Raw genomic sequence first — 20,366 nt, 5'->3', positions numbered from 1 at the left:
ACAGATCAGGGAGAAATCAATGGATAAGATAGATGTTAGCTTTGATATAGAAAAGAAGAATCCAAGAGGCATTGTGAAAGCAGCACATCTTAGTGACAAGATGTAGGGGATGGAAGATCAGCTCCCAGCATTTCACAACTGGGGTAGATGCTCTAAATGAAAGAAAATGATGAGCTGTTAGCTTCTTTAACTTGTTATAGGTATGCATTACACTTTCATTGTTTTTGTTTTGTTTTTGCTCTAAACATTCTGTGCTTAGCTTATTTTGTTTTTGTTTTTTAAGAAAATTAAGGAGCACTATTCTTCAAAGAAACCCTTATGTCCCCAAAAGCTAGGCAACAAAGGTATAATTGTATGAATCTTAATCACTCCTAGATCTATCCAGAAAGTTAAAAAAAAAATTAGTGCTGGACTTGGAATAAGGAAGACAAGTTAAAATCCTGTTTCTGCCATTTTACTAGCTTTCTTCATATTGACAAGTTATTTAATACTTCTAAATTTCAGATAACTAAGACCAATAGGTTGAGGGAGTCCTCACACTCTCAGTAATTTTTTGAGAAGAGGGAATAAATAAATGAAACCTCAAAAGAAAAGCCTTTTTCCAATTGATGTCATTTTTCTCCCTTGGTTTCTATTCACCTGGCAATACCAAAATACTGCCTTGTCTTGAAGTCAGTATGAGTGTTGAGAAATATGTAGTACTGACACCTTGATCGAGGTTTCAGTCTTTATATACTGTTAGGATTACAAAAATAAAATTGCTCTTAAGAGAGCAAACTGTTATCAGGAAGATTACTCCCCAAATGGACAATGTCAACTGGTCCCACTCTGCCCAGCAGTTCAGCACATTTTCACCTATTTAATAGAATCTGTAGCTTCCTTCAAAGTATAGCGGTGGTATCTAAGCTATACTTTGAAGGAAGCTACAGATTCTATTAAGTAGGTGAAAATGTGAATCTAAATTTCTGCAGGAAGTTTTCACTTTGCATCCCCATCACCCAGAGCAGTGCCTGACATGTAGTAAGCATTTAATACATGTTTTCATTGAAGTGAATTCTTTAAAAGTATAGAACTTTCAAGTCATAGATTTCTTTTAAAGCTAGAAAAAAATTCCATCATAATTTTCAGGATGTTCTTTGGAAACAGTTATGGGATCAAGATTTTAGATTTTATAAAGGACCCCCTACCACCAAGATGGCAAACTTTTGCATCTGCATTTTCATCAAATTCTAGCATGTCAGAAGCATGTCTAATCTCTAGTGGACAGGTAGGGGTTTTTTTGTTTGTTTTTAGTGAGGCAATTGGGGTTAAGTGACTTGCCCAGGGTCACACAGCTAGTAAGTGTTAAGTGTCTGAGGCTGGATTTGAACTCAGGTACTCCTGACTCCACGGCCCGTGCTCTATGCACTGCGCCATCTAGCTGCCCCTGGACAGGTAGTTTTGATCCTAATACACACACTTTTAAAATGTGGAGAGACTTAAGGGGACCTTGGACATCTCCACAAATAAAGCTGAAATGATTGCATATGATGCAGGAATGGGATCTTTTAGAGGAATGTCTAAAAGAAATTATATGATAGTTCCATGTAGGCAGTTTTATGAAAGAGGAAAGGACACAACTTCTATAACTTTGCCACTATGAAGTTGGACTAATACTTAACCAAGAAGACATAGTGTTAGGGGAAAAAGATGGAAAAACCCCACTAGGCAAGTACCCCAATGGGGTTAGAGATGAATTGGAGTTTGTGAAACTAGCTAGCTTTTATCTAGCCAGTAAAAGCAATCTTGTAATATAATCTAATCTACAATGCCCTACACCTTGTTGAAAGAAAACAGTGCTAATATTTGCACAATTGTGAGGTTTTGATGCAAGCTTTTGGCATGTGGAAAACACAGAAGATGTTTGACATGTAATGATATGGTGAAAAGATTACTTGCCTTGGAATCTAGCAAAACCAGCCTTTGACCCAAAATCCATCAATCAGTAGGCATTTATTAAATGCCCAGTACATGCAAGGCACTCAGCTAAATGCTGGAGATAGGCAATAGAAGTTCATGCTCTAAAGGAGCGCATAGTCTAATGGGAAAGACGACATGCAAAAAAAAAAAAAAGTATGGACCAAGATATCTAGAGGATAGCTGCTGCTAGGTAGGTAGCAATGGATAGAGTTTCAGGTCTGGAGTCAGGGAGATTCATCTTCCTGGGTACAAATCCAGTCTCAGGCACTTACTAGCTGTGTGACCCTGAGCAAGGCACTTAACCTTGTCATCTATAAAATGAGTTGGAGAAGGAAATGGCAAACCACTCTAGTATCTTTGCCAAGAAAACTCCAAATGGGGTTATGAGCAGCCAGACACAACTGAAACAACTGAACAACAATGATTGACAAAAGTAAGGTCCTAACATTAAGGGGAACCAGGAAAACCTTTTTCCCTGCCTTTGATCCTAGCTTTGGCCATGAGCTGATCATATAATCCCTTTCTACATTTCTCTCTACACCCTTTTGATGACCTCATCAGCTCCCAATGGCTTGATCTCTCAGCAGATCACTCACAAAGCTATTGATCCATCCCCATAATCCCCTGAGCCTCAGTACCACATCACCAGCTTTCTGTTAGATGTTTCAGACTGGCTGTCCTGGAAACACCTCAAACTCAACAGGTCTAAATCAGAACTCATCACCCACCCACCTACCCCCTTGTCCCAAAGTTATCTCTCTTCCAAACTTCTTTACTTCTGTCAAGGATACCACCATTATTCCAGTCTCCACATTCCTAATTTCAGCCTTATCCTTGACTCCTCACTTTCACTCATCCTATATGTCGAGTCTTACCACTTCTAGCTCCGTACCCTGTCTTGCAGTTGACCCCATCTCTCTACCCACAAGTCACTACCTTGGTTTAGTCCCCCATTACCTCTCTATTTTCTTTTTTAAAATAATAAGCATATTTAAAGTTTTGAGTTCCAAATTCTATCCCTCCTCCTCTCTCTTCCCTTCCTCACTCCTGAGGTGGTAAGCAATCAGATATAGGTTATACATGTGCAGTTATGTAAAATGTTATCATATTAGTCATTTTGTATAAATAAACATGAATAAAAGAAAAAAATGGAAGAGTGAAAAATAGCATGCTTCAGTCGGTGTTCAATCAATATCAGTTCTTTCTCTGGAGGTGGATAGTATGCTTCATCACTAGTCTTTTGGGATTGTCTTGGATCATTGTATTGCTGAGAATAATTAAGTCATTTACAGTTCTTTATCAAACGATATTGCTGTCACTGTGGACAACATTCCCCTGGTTCCGCTCACTTCACTATACATCAGTTAATATAATTCTTTCCAGGCCTTTCTGAAATCACCCTGCTTATAATTTCTTGTAGCACAATAATATTCCATAACAATCACATACCACAGCTTGTTAAGCCATTCCCCAGTTGATGGGCATTCCTTTGATTTCCAGTTCTTTCCCTCTGCCTCTCAACTGGATGATTCTCATGGTATCCCAGTTTGTTCCCTGCCTCTACTCTCTCCTGCCTCCAATTCATTTTCCACATAATTATCAGAGTGATTTTCCTTACACGCAGATCTGATCATGACATTCCCCTACTCAGTAGCTCTGGTGGCTTCCTATTGCCTCTAGGATAAAATATATACTCCTCTTTGTCTTTTAAAGTCCTCCAAAACCTGGCCCCAACCTATCTTTCCAGCCTCATTTTGCATTACTCCCCTTCAAGCACTCAATGCTCCCATCATCTGACCTTTCACCTCCTGATGTGAGGAGGCAGTCTGTCTCCTGTCTCTGTGCCTTCGCACTGGCCTGCCCTTCCTAGAATGCACTCCTTCTTACTCCTACCTCATGGAATCTCTTGCTTCTTTCAAGGTGCAGCTCAAAGCAACATCTTCTACGTGGAGCCTTTCTGAATATTCTCCGAGCTGTTGGTGCCTTCCCTCTCTACTCCCTTGTTTTAATTCTGTACATACCTATGTAGCAGCTCTTTTGGGAGGGTCCCAGAACTTGCAGTTATGTTTAGGGTTCCTGAGAGGGGGAGTTGCTGCTCTTAGGAGTTTAGGTGTAACCTTGAGATGCTGGGTTTCTTGCATTGTTACTCATAAGCCCTCACTGGTGTGCTTTTTATTATATGTGTGTGTGTAGTTACATATATACTATATATTTTTTATTTAATGATATCATATGGGGCAGCTAGGTGGTGCAGTAGATAGAGCACTGGCCCTGAAGTTGGGAAGACCTGAGTTCAAATTTCACCTCAGACACTTACTAGCTGTGTGACCCTGGGCAAGTCACCTAATCCCAAATTTCATTAAACATCTGGGGCCATTTCTAGTCATTCTGATGTATATCTTGCCACTGGACCCAGATGGCTCCAGAGGAGAGAGCGAGGCTGGTGACCTTGCACAGCACCCCCTTACTTAAATCCAATTCACTGCAAGTCATGACATCACCTCTTGATGTCATGGTCCTCTTTGAGAATGAAGGTCAAACAACAATAATATATACATATACACATATATTATAATGATAATATAAAATAGTATAATAAGGATAGTTGTTACAAAACATTTTCCCTACACTCTCCTAAAAATACGTGTCCAGAGAAAAGGCAGACTTAAAGGACAATAAAAGCAAGGTGCATGTATAGAAGGCATATGTAACAAAGGAGTACCTCACAACCCTGGTAATTTAGGGGCCTGGCGATCCTTCTTTTGTGTTCATAGCTAGCAAAGGTCTCTGCTACAAGGGGCCATGCTTCAGGGTGCATGGACCCTTGTACTAGCTGCCTCCTTTCTTGGGTACATGCATACTGTCTCCCCTGATTGAATGTGAGCTTTTCAAGAGTCAGAAATATTTCATTCTTTGTATTTGTATCTTCTACTGAGCCTCATTTTCCTCATCTATAAAATGAGGTACCTCACAAGACTGTTACAAAACTCAAACAAATAAAATAATGTTTATAAGGGCTTGCAGAGTGCATTATGAACTTTAAAGGTCTATATATGTAAGTTTTGTCATTATGAATAGCAAGGAACTGGCAAGTATTGTAAAAGACTTCCTAAAATGGAGCTCGGTTTTTTTAAAGCTAAAAAAATCTATTTTCTTTTCATACATCACCTTTCTTTTGAAGAAATCAAAGCATATGCTTATAGTTTTCATTTCCTTTTTCTTTCCTTTTAGGTCTGAGACTTAAAGTGAGGCACTTGGTAGTAGGGGCAGGATTGTAGGAGGGAAAATCAAGAGAATACAACCTGAGAGGTTACGAGGTGCTCTGGGATGGTGATCTTCAGGTCAAAACAGGATAGGGGGTGACATTGTGGGGAAATGGTGGCATTAGTTGTGGGTTTTGAATTGGTACACCTTGAGTCTACTTAGCTCTCATCATTCCTACTCAATGTGTAGGATACCTTTATCTTTACATACACACACACACCACAAAGCAAAGAAATCAGAAATCTTTGAGTTTTCAATGGAGAGGACAGATTGTTACTCTGATTGGTTTCTTCTAAGATTTTGCAGCCAAGGAGACACTAGGGTTTGGCCTGGGAGACCCTGGCTTTGTAAGCATGGAAAATAGCAGTTTCCCACAAAAGCGGGGAATGAGAACAGAAGCAACCTACTCCAGGGGAAAGCTATGGATGTCAGGGACAAGAGACAGAGAGACAGAGAGAGACAGAGACAGAGAGAGACAGAGACAGAGAGAAAGACAGAGAGAGACAGAGAGACAGAGAGACAGAGACAGAGAGAGACAGAGAGAGAGAGAGGAGAGAGAGAGAAAGAAAACTTTTTTTTTACTATCCTACTTACCTTGAGTTATACCATTGGAAATATTGGAGCTGGAATATAAACCTAGGTCTTTGGCTTCCAAAGAGTGGAGCCCTGTCCTCTACCTCCTTCATGTCCCTAGTACTACTGTGGATCGATGATAAGCAGGTGAGTAGATTATGCCTGTGTCTACATACCTGCACACAACCTGATGGTCTGTTCATTTAGTTAATGATTGCTATTTTCATTATGAACTGCTGGGCATTCAAATTTTGTTTTTATTCTGACAAAATGAAAAAGCATATTTGCATCTATTTGTATTCCCCAGGATAATTGGTTTTTTTGCCCTCTCTTTTGATGTGCTAAGAGCCACTAATAATAAAGCATCAAATTCAATAAAACATGAGATTGGGAAGAGATAGAATAGCATAATTACTAATTTTAACAAAGACTATTATTATTCATGTATATAGAGAGAATTTTACAAGTTACAAATAAACATAGGGTCATAGCTATGGAGTCCCTTCATCTCATAGATGACGAACCTAAGACTGAGAGACACTATACCACCTAAAGTCACACACAGGTTGTAAATGTCAAGACATGTATGTAGCTTTACAAAACCAAAGGTTTATACAACTCTTTTCTCACAACTCTAAGAAGCAGGTAGAGCAAATATTGTTATTCTTCATCTTATAGAATTAATCGTCCATTTGGATAGATGATTATTGGTTGACAGACATTCGTTGCAATATCTAAAAGTGTGAATCAATAAATAGAGGGGGAGTTTAAACATGTTTTCCAAGTGGTTTACCTCAGAAGCATGATAAAAATAGAATCAACTTTGTATTAGAGATACTATGATGAATACAACAGACTCAGACATAGCAATGAGGTTATATAATTACATGTACCTTGTAGGTAAATATATTTATTTAAAAAATGGAAATTTACCTTATTCTTCCTTCTTCTGTTACATATCCACAAATTTACTCAGGGCCTGAAAAAAATTGATAAAGACTTTAAGGATGGCAAAGACCATTAATGTAACTTTAATCATTAAAAATATAACCCATAGATATAATAGTTTAAATAGCAGAAAGAGCACTTTACTTTGAGTGAGAACACTGGGACTCAATTTGGTGCCAACATTTTACTATGACCATGAGTAAGTCACATGACCTTGCTAAACTTCAGTTTCCATATCTATAAAATGGGGCTAATCATACTTGTACTTCCTCCCAGGACTGATGTGATGGAAGCACTTTGTAAATCTTTTAAAGTACTCTAAATGGTGAGTTGTTAAGGGCAGCTAGGTGGCACAGTGGATAAAGCACCAGCCCTGGAGTCAGGAGTACCTGAGTTCAAATCCGGCCTCAGACACTTGACACTTACTAGCTGTGTGACCTCGGGCAAGTCCCTTAACCCCCATTGTCCCACAAAAAAACCAAACGAAAACAAAAAAAGGTGAGTTGTTGTTATTGTTATAACACTATGACTTTCATGATTTCAGGCCACTAAAGTGTTGATTTTAGAGGTGGACAGTCCTAAAGTGAGAGTGAGGATCAGAAGAGCAATGTACATAATGAATACAATGAAAAGATAACTAAAGGGGAAGCTGATTTCTGAGTAATTAAAAATTCAATAATCATCCCAGAGGTTGGATGATTAATGAAACCTATCTCCCTTCTTTTGGCAGATAGGTGGAGGACTATGTGGGCAGAGGATTGTATACAGCAACAGATATTATATTGGTTATTTTCATTTAGCTGCTTATAGGTTGTATTCTAGGATGTGCACATGTGGGATTATATCCCCAAGTGACAGTGATGAATAAACTAAAATTTTTAAAAGTTTTTTCTAGAAGAAAGAGAGTAAGAGACAACAAACGGGCAGCTTACACAGCCCATTAGTATCTACACATTGTTAAAAGATCTAGAGGTATGTTCCATTTTGGGTGGATCCCCTTTGGCAGATTTACAAGAAGACATGAATGAGCATTGCACCGGATAAGGAGTAGATGGGTTGCTATCTGCACCCCTGAAAAGAAAATCCAGATCCATGAGATCATGGATCCATTGAAGGATTTAAATAATTGGCATTTTGCTACTCCTACCTTTTAAGCACTTCACTTCTCTGATGTCAATAAACCTATTCATAAATATTGGCAATTTGGGGAAGGGGCAAGTTTTAAAAATTGGGTTCCTCGGTTCAAAGAGATAATATCTGAGATGCTGAAAAAAAATTTTAAGTCAACAAATCAATAAGAAATTCATTAAACTCTTACATGCCAGACACTGCACTAGAGTTACAAAGGGAGGCAAAAGCATATTCCTCACCCTCAAGGGGATCTTGTCTAATGAGAAAGGCAACATGAAAATGATTATGTATAAGCAAAATATGTATAGGATAAACTGGTAATAATAAGAGAAGGAAGGCACTAGGGAACTTGGGAAAGGCAGGAAATGAGATTTTAGCTGAGACTTGAAAAAGGCCAGGAAAGGCAGGAGGTGGAGACAAGAAGGGAGAGAATTCCAGGCATGAGGGACCGGCAGTGAAAATACACAAAGTTGGGAAATATAGTGTCTTATGCTAGAAACACCAAGGAAGCCAGTGTTACTGAACTACAAAGTACTTGGTAGGGGATAAAGTATAAGAAAGCTATAAAGGTTGTAAGGGACCAGGTGATTTAAAAGTCAAACAGAAGATTTTTAAATTTGTTCCTAGAAGTAATAAGGGACCACTTGGCTTTATTGAATAGGGCAGTGACATGGTCAGACCTATGCTTTAGGAAAATCACTTTGACAGCTAAGTGGGGGATGGACACATGCAGGAGAGATGAGGCAGAGACCAACCAGCAGTTTATGGCAATAGTGCAGGCATGAGGGGATGGAGGTCTTCACCAGAGTGGAGTCAGTGTAAGAGGAGAGAAGGGGACATATGCAAGAGATGTTGGGAAGGTAGAATCAACAGGAATTTGTCACAGCTTGAATGGAGGGGCAATCTGGGAGAGGATAAAGAGTTGAGGATGGGGGCAGCTAGATGGCGCAGTGGATAGAGCACTGGCCTTAGAGTCAGGAGTACCTGAGTTCAAATCCAGCCTTAGACACTTAACGCTTACTAGCTGTGTGACCCTGGGCAAGTCACTTAACCCCAATTGCCTCACTAAAAACAAACAAAGAAACAAACAGAAAGTTGAGGAGGATACATAGGTGACTTGGAGGATAGCCATGCCCTCAACAGCAATAATGAAATTAGGAAGGTGTGAGGGTTGGTGGAGGGAGCAGGGGATGGAGGGAGAAGATAATGACATATTGAGTTTGAAATCTTCATGGGACATGCAATTCAAGATGTCTAATAACCAGTTGGAGATTGAAGACTGGAGGTTAGGGATGGATAAATAGATCTTGTGATCATCTGAATAAAAAATAATCATTGAGGGGCAGCTAGGTGGCACAGTGGATAGAGCACCGGCCCTGGATTCAGGAGGACCCGAGTTCAAATCCGGCCTCAGACACTTGACACTTACTAGCTGTGTGACCCTGGGCAAGTCACTTAACCCCAATTGCCTCACCAAAAAAAAAAATCATTGAAACCATAGGAGTTAATGAGATCACTAAGTGAAAAAAATAAAGGGAGAAGAGAAGAGGTCCCAGAGCCTTGGGAGATACTCATGGATGGTGGGAATGACTCAAATGAAGATCCAGTAAAAGAAACTCAAAAGGAGCCGTGAGAAAGGTAGGAGGAGAAACCAGGAGAAAGTATGTCATGAAAACCTAGAGAAGAGAGAACGATCATCAGTAACAAAGGATGAGTTGATGTCAGGAAGGAAAAGACCATTTGATGATTAGGGAAAATTTCTTGATATTGATGTCTCCTTGGAAGTTTGAAGTTCTTTAAGATTTTTGGTTTTGCTTGTGCAGATGGAGATCAAAGGAGGGAGCAGTGGGAGCTTATTCTCATGAGCAGTATGACTGTGTCTGCATTGCATTTTGTTCCTGATGTTCATAGACAACTCAGCCTGGAAAATCAGTACAAGAATGTAAGCCCTGGCTCCAATGGAGTAAATGAACAATAATACAATAACAATGAGTAACAAAATCAGAGCCACTTTGTTGACATAATGGGGAAACAGTGTAGTCTGATGGGCAGAGGGCTTAAACCTGGCATCTGCAGACCTGGATTAACTGTGATGTAAAAAAAATTGAGAGACATGGTTTCTGGGTAATTAATCATTTTATTAATTATGCTAGTGAGTAATTAATAAAAGGGGTCAGTGGCGCTCTTGAATGCCAAAGACTCCTCATGGAACCCACTCAATGCTTATATGCCCTTGGAAGAGTGGGTATTCCTGAAGGTAGAAAGCAACTCTTATTGGTTATAAAGTAGAGAGAATGAATATTATAATGAGAGGTGGACCTATTCTAATGAGGGGCTGAAGGATGTGACTGATCACTCTTGCTCTCAGAGTTTTCCCAGACTGAGCAATCTAGACCCTACCTTCTTAGACTGTGGGTCTCAACCCCATGTGAGGTTGTGTAACTGAATGTGGGGGTCACAAAAAATTTGGCAACAGTAAATGGTTATGTATGCCTATTTTATATATCTCTATACCCAGATTCACATAAAAATTTCTTGGGCAAAAAGGGGAAAATTTTTAAGAAGCCCTGATCTAGACAAAGGATCTTCCCCCTCCCCAAAACTGAGTAGGACACAATGGGTTTCCCTACTTGGGTGGGGTCTGAATAAAATTGAGGAGAGAGTCAATCCAATCTCATGATCAGCAATGTCCTTCAGATGCTGTCTTGACCTAGGAGAGAATGAGGAAATAAGAAGGGAAACAACCCTGGATCTCCCCAATCATTAATTAATAATCATTTCTCTCAAACCCTAGACCAAGGTGACTCTGAGTGAGTTAATTTGCTAATGAATATGTGCTAATGTAGTTCCTTCTAGGTTCAAACCTAAATCCCTTTTTTGGGCTTCTAAAGCTCTTCCTAATATGGTCTCTACTTCCCTCCTTTCCTCCCTCCCTCCCTCCTTCCTTCCCTCTCTTTCTTTTCTTCTTCATGTTATGTATGGCCTTCGGAGTGTTCCTCATACACAACAATCCGTCTCCTGTGTCTTTACAATGACTACCTCTCATGCAGGAGAAGCCCTAGAAACCTTCAAGATTCATGTCTCGAGCTCCCCCTTTTGTAGTAGATCTTTTCCCATCCCACCCCCCCACCTCCACCCCCCAGCTCCTGATGCCACCCCCTCTGAGGTTACCTTGTGAATGAAGTACTAAGTCCCTTCAAATCCAGCCTCCTTAAACACTTACTAGCTGGGTGACCCTGGGCAGGTCATTTAACTTCTGTCTGCTTTAGTTTCCTTATCTGTAAAATACTCTATTGTATCTGGAAAATATAATAGAACCTACTTCCTAGGGTTGTGAGGATAAAATGAGATATTTTTAAAGATCTTTGTAAACCTTAAAAAGCAACCTATAAATGCTAGCTATCATTAGACATTTATTTACATGTTATTTTCCCCATTAGAATGTAAGTTCCTTGAGGGCAGGCCCTGTTTTTACTTTTTGGATCCTCAGCACTGAGCACATTGTCTGTTATATAGTAAGCATTTAATAAATGCTTGTCAATTAATTGATTAATTTATCACTGAGAGAGGTCTTACAGGGCTGCTCCTAGGCATATGTGTGTATGTATATGTGTATATATGTATCTGTATGCACACACACATGTATGTATGTGTGTGTATGTATATGTGTGTGCGTGTGTATGTATATGTGTGTATATACACATGCACACATAAAAGGTGGGCCAAAAGTCACAAAGGGGTTTTATAACTATTTTTGTTTTAAATTCATCATATACAGTATATATAGTAAATGAATTTATATTATGTATCAAAAATCAAATCCTAAATGGCAAAAAATAAAGGAAAAAAGTTTCCAAGTTATTGAAACATCATGACTTTTGATCCACCCTATGTGTATGTGTATGTATATATGTATGCATGTGTATGTATGCACATGTATAGGTATACACATGCATGTGTATACATGTCTACACATGTGGATGTATACATGCATGTATATATTTATACACGCATATATTCTTTTAACTTCATTGACCTGATTTTGTTGTGGTACATTCCTATAACTTCCCCCCACTTTCCCGTCCCTCCCCAATCTCCCCTACCTCCCCCCAAACACTTCTAGCCACTCCATCTCTGATCATTGTTTTTGAAGCTTACAAAGCATTTTCACAGAAACCATGTGAAGTATCGAAGGGAAAGCTATCACTTGACATTTTCTAAATGAGAAAACTGAGTTGACGTGGCTTAAGGAAGGCGGTCAGATGAGTAAATATTTGTTGTAGCAGAAAGAACACTGGCCTGAGGATCAGAGGACCGGGGCTCAAATCCCGGCTTTTACAGGTATTAGCTGTGTGTCCACAGGCAGAGACTTAAAATAACCAAAAGAATGTTTGGAGATGCTTAGGAGAAGGGAGCAGGAGAAAGAAGGAAGGGAGCAACATTTCATTAAGAATAGGGCAGGGAATAGAGAATGTGAAAATATATCTGGGAAATCCATCCAGTACAAACATACCCACTGCCAGACTATAAAATTGTTAAATCCATACCACATGAGCCTATTACTGAAAACATCTTGCTAAGATTGCATGCTGGATTCCAATTCTTGTGCGTGTGTGTGTGTGTGTGTGTGTGTGTGTGTGTGTGTGTGTGTGTGTCCCTTCTCTGGTCTCCTGTGGTGCTTAGTGTCCATACCACCCATATTGCCAGTTAGTCATTGACTGCCTTGTATTGTTCTCTTAATTTTTTTCAGGCCCCTTTTCACCTTGGACAAGTTTCTTCTTTCTCAGACTCAGTTTCCTTATTAAGAAAATGAGGTGGTTGGATTAGATGAATTCTGAGGTCCATTCCAGCTTTAAATCTAGGTATTGTTAGTCTTATTTTTCTCTCAGCTAGACTGGAAACTTCTTGAGGACAAAGACCACTTCTCATAATTTTTGGGGGGGTGCAATGAGGCTTAAGTGACTTGCCCAGAGTCACGCAGCTAGTAAGTGTTAAGTGTTTGAGGCTAGATTTGAACTCAGGTCCTCTTGAATCCAGGGCTGGTGCTTTATCTATTGCGCCACCTTGCCATCCCCATCACACTTGTATTGTCTCCGCAATAAGGCCCAGTACAGGGCTAGGCACACAGTAAGTATTCAGTGAAAATTTATTATACTGCATTGGATTGAATTAAACCATCATAGTTCTGTGTCCTGCCCTGAAATGTTTTAGGAGCAGGGAGGGACTCCAAAGACTAAAATACTAAATTACAAAATTATAAAGATATACGTAGTTATAATTTATAAATTTATATTTATAATAAATTATAAAATCATACTAAATACTTAAAAAATTTTGATTCCTTCTTCCCAAGGAGAGTTCTTCAGGAAAACACAAGTTCTTGAGAGCAGGAATGCCTTTTCTTATTTGAGTTTAATAAATATTCCTTGATGGGGCAGCTAGGTGGCACAGTAGATAAAGCACCTGACCTGGATTCAGGAGGACCTGAGTTCAAATCTGGCCTCAGACACTTGACACTTACTAGCTGTGTGACCCTGGGCAAGTCACTAAACCCTCATTGCCCTGAAAAAAAAATGTTCCTTGAATTGAGTTTACTTCTTTAATTTGTGAGCTTGTTGACAGCTTAATCTATAAGCAAATGCAAATAGCAATAGATCAATAATAAAGTCTTAGAAAGTTGACCAGTCCCCGAGAATTCAGTGACCTGCCTATTGGTGCATAATTAAGGACTGGGGGGCAGCTAGGTGGCACAGTGGATAGAGCACTGGGCCTGGAATCAGGAAGACTTGCCTTCATGAGTTTGAATCTAGCCTCAGACTTGCTTGCTATGTGACCCTGGGCAAGTCACTTAACCCCGTTTGCCTCATGAGCTGGAGAAGGAAACGGCAAACCAGTCCAGTATCTTTGCAAAGAGAACCCCAAATGAGCTCAAACTGAGTCTGAAACAACTGAACAACAGTAACTTCCTGACTACAGTTTGAGTCCAATACTCACAGCCTCCTTGCTACTCAGTAAGGATATTCCAATGATGGCTTTTTCCTCTCTGACTTTGGTGTCTTCCTGAGGAATTAAGTTTTTTTCCCCAAAAAGGAGAGCAAACAACACCTAATCTATTGCCCTTTCCATTTGTGGAACTCTTTGAGTTCAGTGCCTACACCAAACAAACCAGGAAAGTTGATCCTGCTCTCTTCTACCTGCAATCCCTCCCCCATTACTTTCTCTTCCTTTTCCTTTTCACTTCTCCTTGAGGCATCCAATGCCCTTCCTTCTCAAAACCTACTCTCACAAAAGCATCTGGTTCGATGTCCAATAACAATTTAAACTCTCACTAGGGGAAGAGGGTGTTAATTTCAACAAGGATCAATGTCTTAAAGGGATGACACTCAGGTACAATTTTGGCCATCTGTAAGCAGGTGGGAAGATTTGGAGGGGCATGGACTAAGGGGACTTATGGATAAGGCTCCTACCAGGATATTTAGTTATTTCTTATAGCCTAAGGCCCAGGACTGCAGTCTTCTATTAATAATGCATGGCTCTGATTTCCAGAGCACTGTTTTCTTTCCTGTGCCACTCCTCCCTCAGGCTAAGTGAGTTCATCTACTGTTGCCTGCCTTTCTTCCATTAAACAAGTTTGGATCACAAGCTAAAAAGGTTCCAATTACCTTCTCATTTCTAAGCTGGATAAGGAAGACCTATCTTAACTGATAATAGAAAAATACCAGAATCCCTATGATCACTTTTGCTTCCATTTTTTTTTCTTGTTAAGATAGGTGATACCGGCATTTGTCTCCTTGGAAAGCCAGCAAGGGGGGGGGCACTTAGAGAAGTAAACTGCATTTATCTTCTCTGTTTTTTTTTTTAATTTAATTTTTATTTTTTTGGTGGGGCAATGAGGGTTAAATGACTCGCCCAGGGTCACACAGCTAGTAAGTGTCAAGTGTCTGAGGCCGGATTTGAACTCAGGTCCTCCTGAATCCAGGGCTGGTGCTTTATCCACCGAGCCACCTAACTGGCCCTTCTCTAATTTTTTTAAAAAAGAACAAGCATATATTAAATACCTACTATATGCCAGATGTGGTGCTAAGTGTTTTACAAATACTATATCACTTGATCCTCCCAACAGTCCTGGGAGGTGGGGACTATTATTATCAACTAGAGTATAAAGAACTCAGAAACAGCTCTTTGAACAGCTAACCAGTTGTGTCTAGAAGAAACTAAAGGATGTTTTCTTCCAATGGAGTTGAGAAGTGTATTTCTCCTCTCTTAGTACCTAGTATTATATGTTTAACCCTTGCCTCAAAAATAATTTGCACTGGACTCTCCTCACTGAAGGAAATTAATTAATTATTCAGTGCTTCAGAGCCTTGTGGAATAAGAGTTGGTGAGAGTTGGTAAGAGTGAGAAGAGAGATCTAAGCCTTCTGGTTTCCAGATTGGAAGGAGGACACAGGATTCTGACTGCCCTTCAACTTAAAGGGAGAAAAGGGCTCTGGGAAGAAGCTGATCTATGTAACAACCTTTCCAGAGCCTGGCAAGGGCTTTAATGCAGAGGGGACAAGGCCCATGAACTTTTGCTCTGCAACCACTTCTGGCTTGGAGTGGTTCTGGGGAAGGTGATGGAAATGCCCTTACCATCACGACCACTACCAACATCACCAAGGGAAAGGAAGAGCTTGACTTTGAGTGCATCTTCAGCCAAAAAAAAAAGGCAACAACGGGGCGGCTAGGTGGCGCAGTGGATAAAGTGCTGGCCCTGGATTCAGGAGTACCTGAGTTCAAATCCGGCCTCAGACACTTGACACTTACTAGCTGTGTGACCCTGGGCAAGTCACTTAACCCCCATTGCCCCGCAAAAAAAAAAAAAAAAAAAGGCAACAGCAAGAGACAGTGGCCACAGAGATTCCAGGTAACGATAGTCGAGGAACAGAGAGTGAATAATTTTCCAGTGGAGGAGAATAAGCAGCAGAAGCTTATGAGGGTGTTCTGAATGGAGCCAAGCAAGACCATGGGGAGATGTGGATTCAGGTGACAGATGGTCCAAAACAGAATATATGTGTGCCCTGTGATAAGGAGGTCATTCTGGCCCAAAGTAGAAAACTTTCCTCCCTCCCCACTCCCTCTTGTTTTTTGAGGACTAGAACCTGAAGAGGCACACTTCACTATGATAAGGAAGAATCAAGACAAGGCAAGGCAAGTAAGAAAAGGTAAGTGGGATAATTCATTGTTGTTGTTTAGTTCTTTCAGTCATATCTGGCTCTTCGTGACCCCATTTGGAGTTTTCTTGGTAAAGATACTGGAGTGGTTTGCCATTTCCTTCTTCAGCCCATTTTACAGATGAGGAAACTAAGGTAAAACAAGGTTGAGTGACTTTGCCAGAGTAACACAGCAAGTGTCTGAGGCTACATTTGAACTCATGAAGATAAATCTTATCTGATTCTAGACCTCCCATTCTATCCACTAACCCATTTAGCTGCCCCCTAATAAACTGATGGGGAAGGGGCATGGAGGTGAAACACATAAGTGTTTTGCTATGTAGCTGTGGAGTCTTTGAAAAAAAGGGTAGGGATCTGAGTATAGTCGTCTGCAAAAAACTATTAACCAAGTGCTTAGGGAGCTGTAAACACTCACAAGGTTGAAAATCTCCACCATTATGGATAGTAGGGGAAATTGTGTATGGCTTTCATTGAGTGTGAGAAATTTGTATTTCTGCTTCAGCCAGGTGACTGTTATCTGTGTCCCAAGGGTAGGCTGCTCTCCCTCCCGGATGAAAAGGTGAAGGGATTCAAAGAATACCTTTCCACACTCCAGGTTGTTAGGGAAAATGAAAACTTCTTAAAGGAAACAGAAGTGAGGCTTCCATGCCAAAGAAAGGAATCTGAAGTTGAAGAAGAGAGATTTGTGTCTTGTCAGTATGGTGGAGCAACCTGAAGTGGTATCATGAGAAGAAAGAGAAGCGATACAATTAGTACTGTCCAGGGAGAGGTCATCTAATAAGCATCAAAGAAATAAGAGAAGAGTAGTGGTACTTGATGATTCCCTGATCAGGGGGGTATGTATGCAGTTATCTATTGATTTGATAACAATAGAGTAGGTGATTGTCTTCCTGGTGAATATATCTAAAACACATCAGCAAACTTCCCCAAATGGATGACAGCTATCCATTTCTGGTGATGCATGTGGGCACAAAGGACTTGTCAATGATTATGAAATCTTGGTCAGGAAACTGAAGACCAGAGGGATACAGTTTGTGTTCTCCTCACTGTTGCCCACTGAAGGTAAGAGATGCAGAAAAGAAAAATTAATTTAGGAAATGGACAGCTGGCTAAGAAGGTGTTGTCTGAGAATGGAATTTGTATTTCTGTATCATAGCTTACAAAATAGGATTGACAGATTCCTGACCAGAGACGGAGTAAACCTGGCAAAGGTTGGTAGGAATATATTTGCCAGGTGTCTTGAAAAATCTAATCAAAAGGGAATAGAGATTACTTATGTATATACTCTAGGTTAGATACAATAGAGAGGATTCTTTTTCTTTCTTCCTTTTTTTTTGTGGGGGGGCAATGAGGGTTAAGTGACTTGCCCAGGGTCACACAGCTAGTAAGTGTCAAGTGTCTGAGACCAGATTTGAACTCAAGTACTCCTGAATCCAGGGCCAGTGCTTTATCCACTGCACCACCTAGCTGCCCCAACAGAGAAGATTCTTAACCTGGAGTCTGTGGATAGCTGCTAGGGGTCCATGAGCTTTGATAGGAAAAAATTACATCTTTATTTTTTTATTTTTTTTTAGTGAGACAATTGGGGTTAAGTGACTTGCCCAGGGTCACACAGCTAGTTAAGTGTCAAGTGTCTGAGGCCAGATTTGAACTCAGGTACTCCTGACTCCAGGGCCGGTGCTCTATCCACTGCACCACCTAGCTGCCCCTACATCTTTATTTTTACTAATCTCTAAGTAAAATATAGCATTTCTTTCAATTATGACAATTTTAATTAAATATTTTTCAAACAACAATTTGTCTTCTCTCCCTCCCACCTCTCACCACTTTTTTTTTCAATTGAGAAGAAAAGAAAAAGAAAACCCCTTTATAACCACGTGTAGTCGGTCAAAATTAATTCCTGGATGGGCCATGTTAAAAAAAAATCTCAATCTGCACTCTAACTTCATCAGTTCTCTTTCAGGAAGTGGGTAGTATGTTTCATCATTGGTCCTCTGGGATCAGTCAGTTAGTTAATAAAGATTTATTAGGTGCCTACTATGTGCCAGGCATTGTTTTACTAAGTGCTAGGAATACAAAAAGAGTTAAAAGAGTTCAAGGAGCTCACAATCTAATGAGAGAAACAACAAGCAAACAAACATGTACAAACAAGCTGTTTGTAGGATAAATAGGAAGTAAGTAAGAGAGGGACGGCATTAGACTTGAGAGGGGTTGGAAAAGATATCTTACAGAAGATGAGATCATGGTTGGTTACAGCATTGATCAAAGTTCCTAAGTCTTTAAAAGTTGTCTTTATAATATCATTGTTATTATATATATGTGTGTGTGTGTATGTATGTATATCCATCTATCTATCTATCTATCTATCTATCTATCTGTCTGTCTGTCTGTCTGTCTATCTATCTATCATCTATCAAGAGTTCTCTTGGTTCTGCTCACCTCATTCTGCATCAGTTCATGCAAGTCATCCCAGATCTTCCTGAAATGATCCCCTTCATCATTTCTTATATACAATGGTATCCATCATACATATCTCCCCAGTTGATGGGTACTCCTTCAGTTTCCAATTCTTTTCCATCACAAAAGAGCTTCTATAAATATTTTTATAGATTCTTAGAGTTTGTTTTGTTTAAGACTATCTATCCTTCCTCTTATTTCCCCCTTTCCTTTCTCTGCTTCCCCTCTTGTTTTCCTGTTAAGTGGACTGTATTTTTGTACACAACTCTGTGTGCATTTTCCCCTTCTTATTAAGCAGGAGGAACCGGTTGTTATGCTAGAAATGATAGGAATCCTGGTGAAAGGGATGGAAGGGATTATTCCATCACAGAGTCTGTGATAAAGGAGAGGAAATCAAGGCATAGCTTGACACATACCTTGGATTTAGAGAGAGCAGATTTCAAAGGGTTTAGAGAGAATAATATAACATGCTTCAGGGGGAAATCAGCAAAAGAAGGATGGAAGATGCTGAAGAATGAAATTCTGAAGACAAATAAGGGGACAATACCATTGAGGAGGGAAAGCTGGAATATTCAGAAGAGCCAGATGTGGATGCATGGGAAACTTGCCAATCAACTTTGCTTTTAAAGAGAAATGTTCAGAAAAACGGAAGGAAGAAAGGAAGTAGCAGGTGAATAAAAGTGTGGAATGGTCTGATGTAAATATTCAGGAATGCTAAAATGCAGAAAGAAATGAGAATGGCAAGGGAAGCTAAGGACAACAAATGGGGTGGTTTTTGCTTTTGTGCTTTGTTTTGGGTTTTGTTTTTGTTTTGTTTTTTTAGTGAGGCAATTGGGGTTAAATGACTTGCCCAGGGTCACACAGCTAGTAAGTGTTAAGTGTCTGAGGCCGGATTTGAACTCAGGTACTCCTGAATCCAGGGCTGGTGCTTTATCCACTGCGCCACCTAGCTGCCCCCTGCTTTGTTTTGTTTTATCTGTATTGGGAGAAAAGGAAAGAAGAGCATCCTACCTTGGGATGAGTGGGTTGGTGATAACTGATACAGAGAAAAGGATGGCTCAACTCTTTTTTTTTTTTTAGCTCAACTCTTTTTTTTCTGTTTGTTTTTTTCTGCAAAGGAAAATTACATTTACAGGTAAAAGTCTAAATTACCTTTTTTTGTTCTGGAAATAGAACAGAAATGGCTAATATTGTCGATACTCAAAAAGAGTAAGGAGGGCAGCTAGGTGGCACAGTGGATAGAGCACCGGCCCTGGAGTCAGGAGTACCTGAGTTCAAATCTGGCCTCAGACCCTTGACACTTACTAGCTGTGTGACCCTGGACAAGTCACTTAACCTTCATTGCTCTGCCAAAAAAAAAAAGTAAGGAGACAGTAAAGCACCCCTACCTTCCTATGATGGATTTAAGTCATGGTGGCATTCAGGGGACAGTGAAAAGAAGAGTTTGGCAAAAAAATACAATACATTTTGCCGAAAAGGTCATCATATAGGGATATAATGGGATATTATTGTTGTGTGTAGTCGATTTGCAGTTTCCTGTGCTATCATCTTTTTTACTGTACCATGTTATGGCAATGCTTGTTTTATTCCATAAATTAAAAATAAAATTATAAAAAAGGATGAGTCTGAAAAATTCAGTGAAACTTGGGAAGACTTGTGTAAACTCAGGCAGTGTGAAAAAAGTAGAACCAGGAGAACAATTTACACAAAGGACCTCACAAATATAATGGAAAAGAACATAGAAAGACCTCGGAACTATGATTAATGTAAGGACCAATAATGATTTCAGGAGAGTAATAGTAACACATACTTCAATCCTTTA

The sequence above is a fragment of the Dromiciops gliroides genome, chromosome 2 (assembly GCF_019393635.1).
Source record: "Dromiciops gliroides isolate mDroGli1 chromosome 2, mDroGli1.pri, whole genome shotgun sequence".
Classification (NCBI taxonomy): domain Eukaryota; kingdom Metazoa; phylum Chordata; class Mammalia; order Microbiotheria; family Microbiotheriidae; genus Dromiciops; species Dromiciops gliroides.
This window is presented reverse-complemented; position numbering follows the sequence as displayed.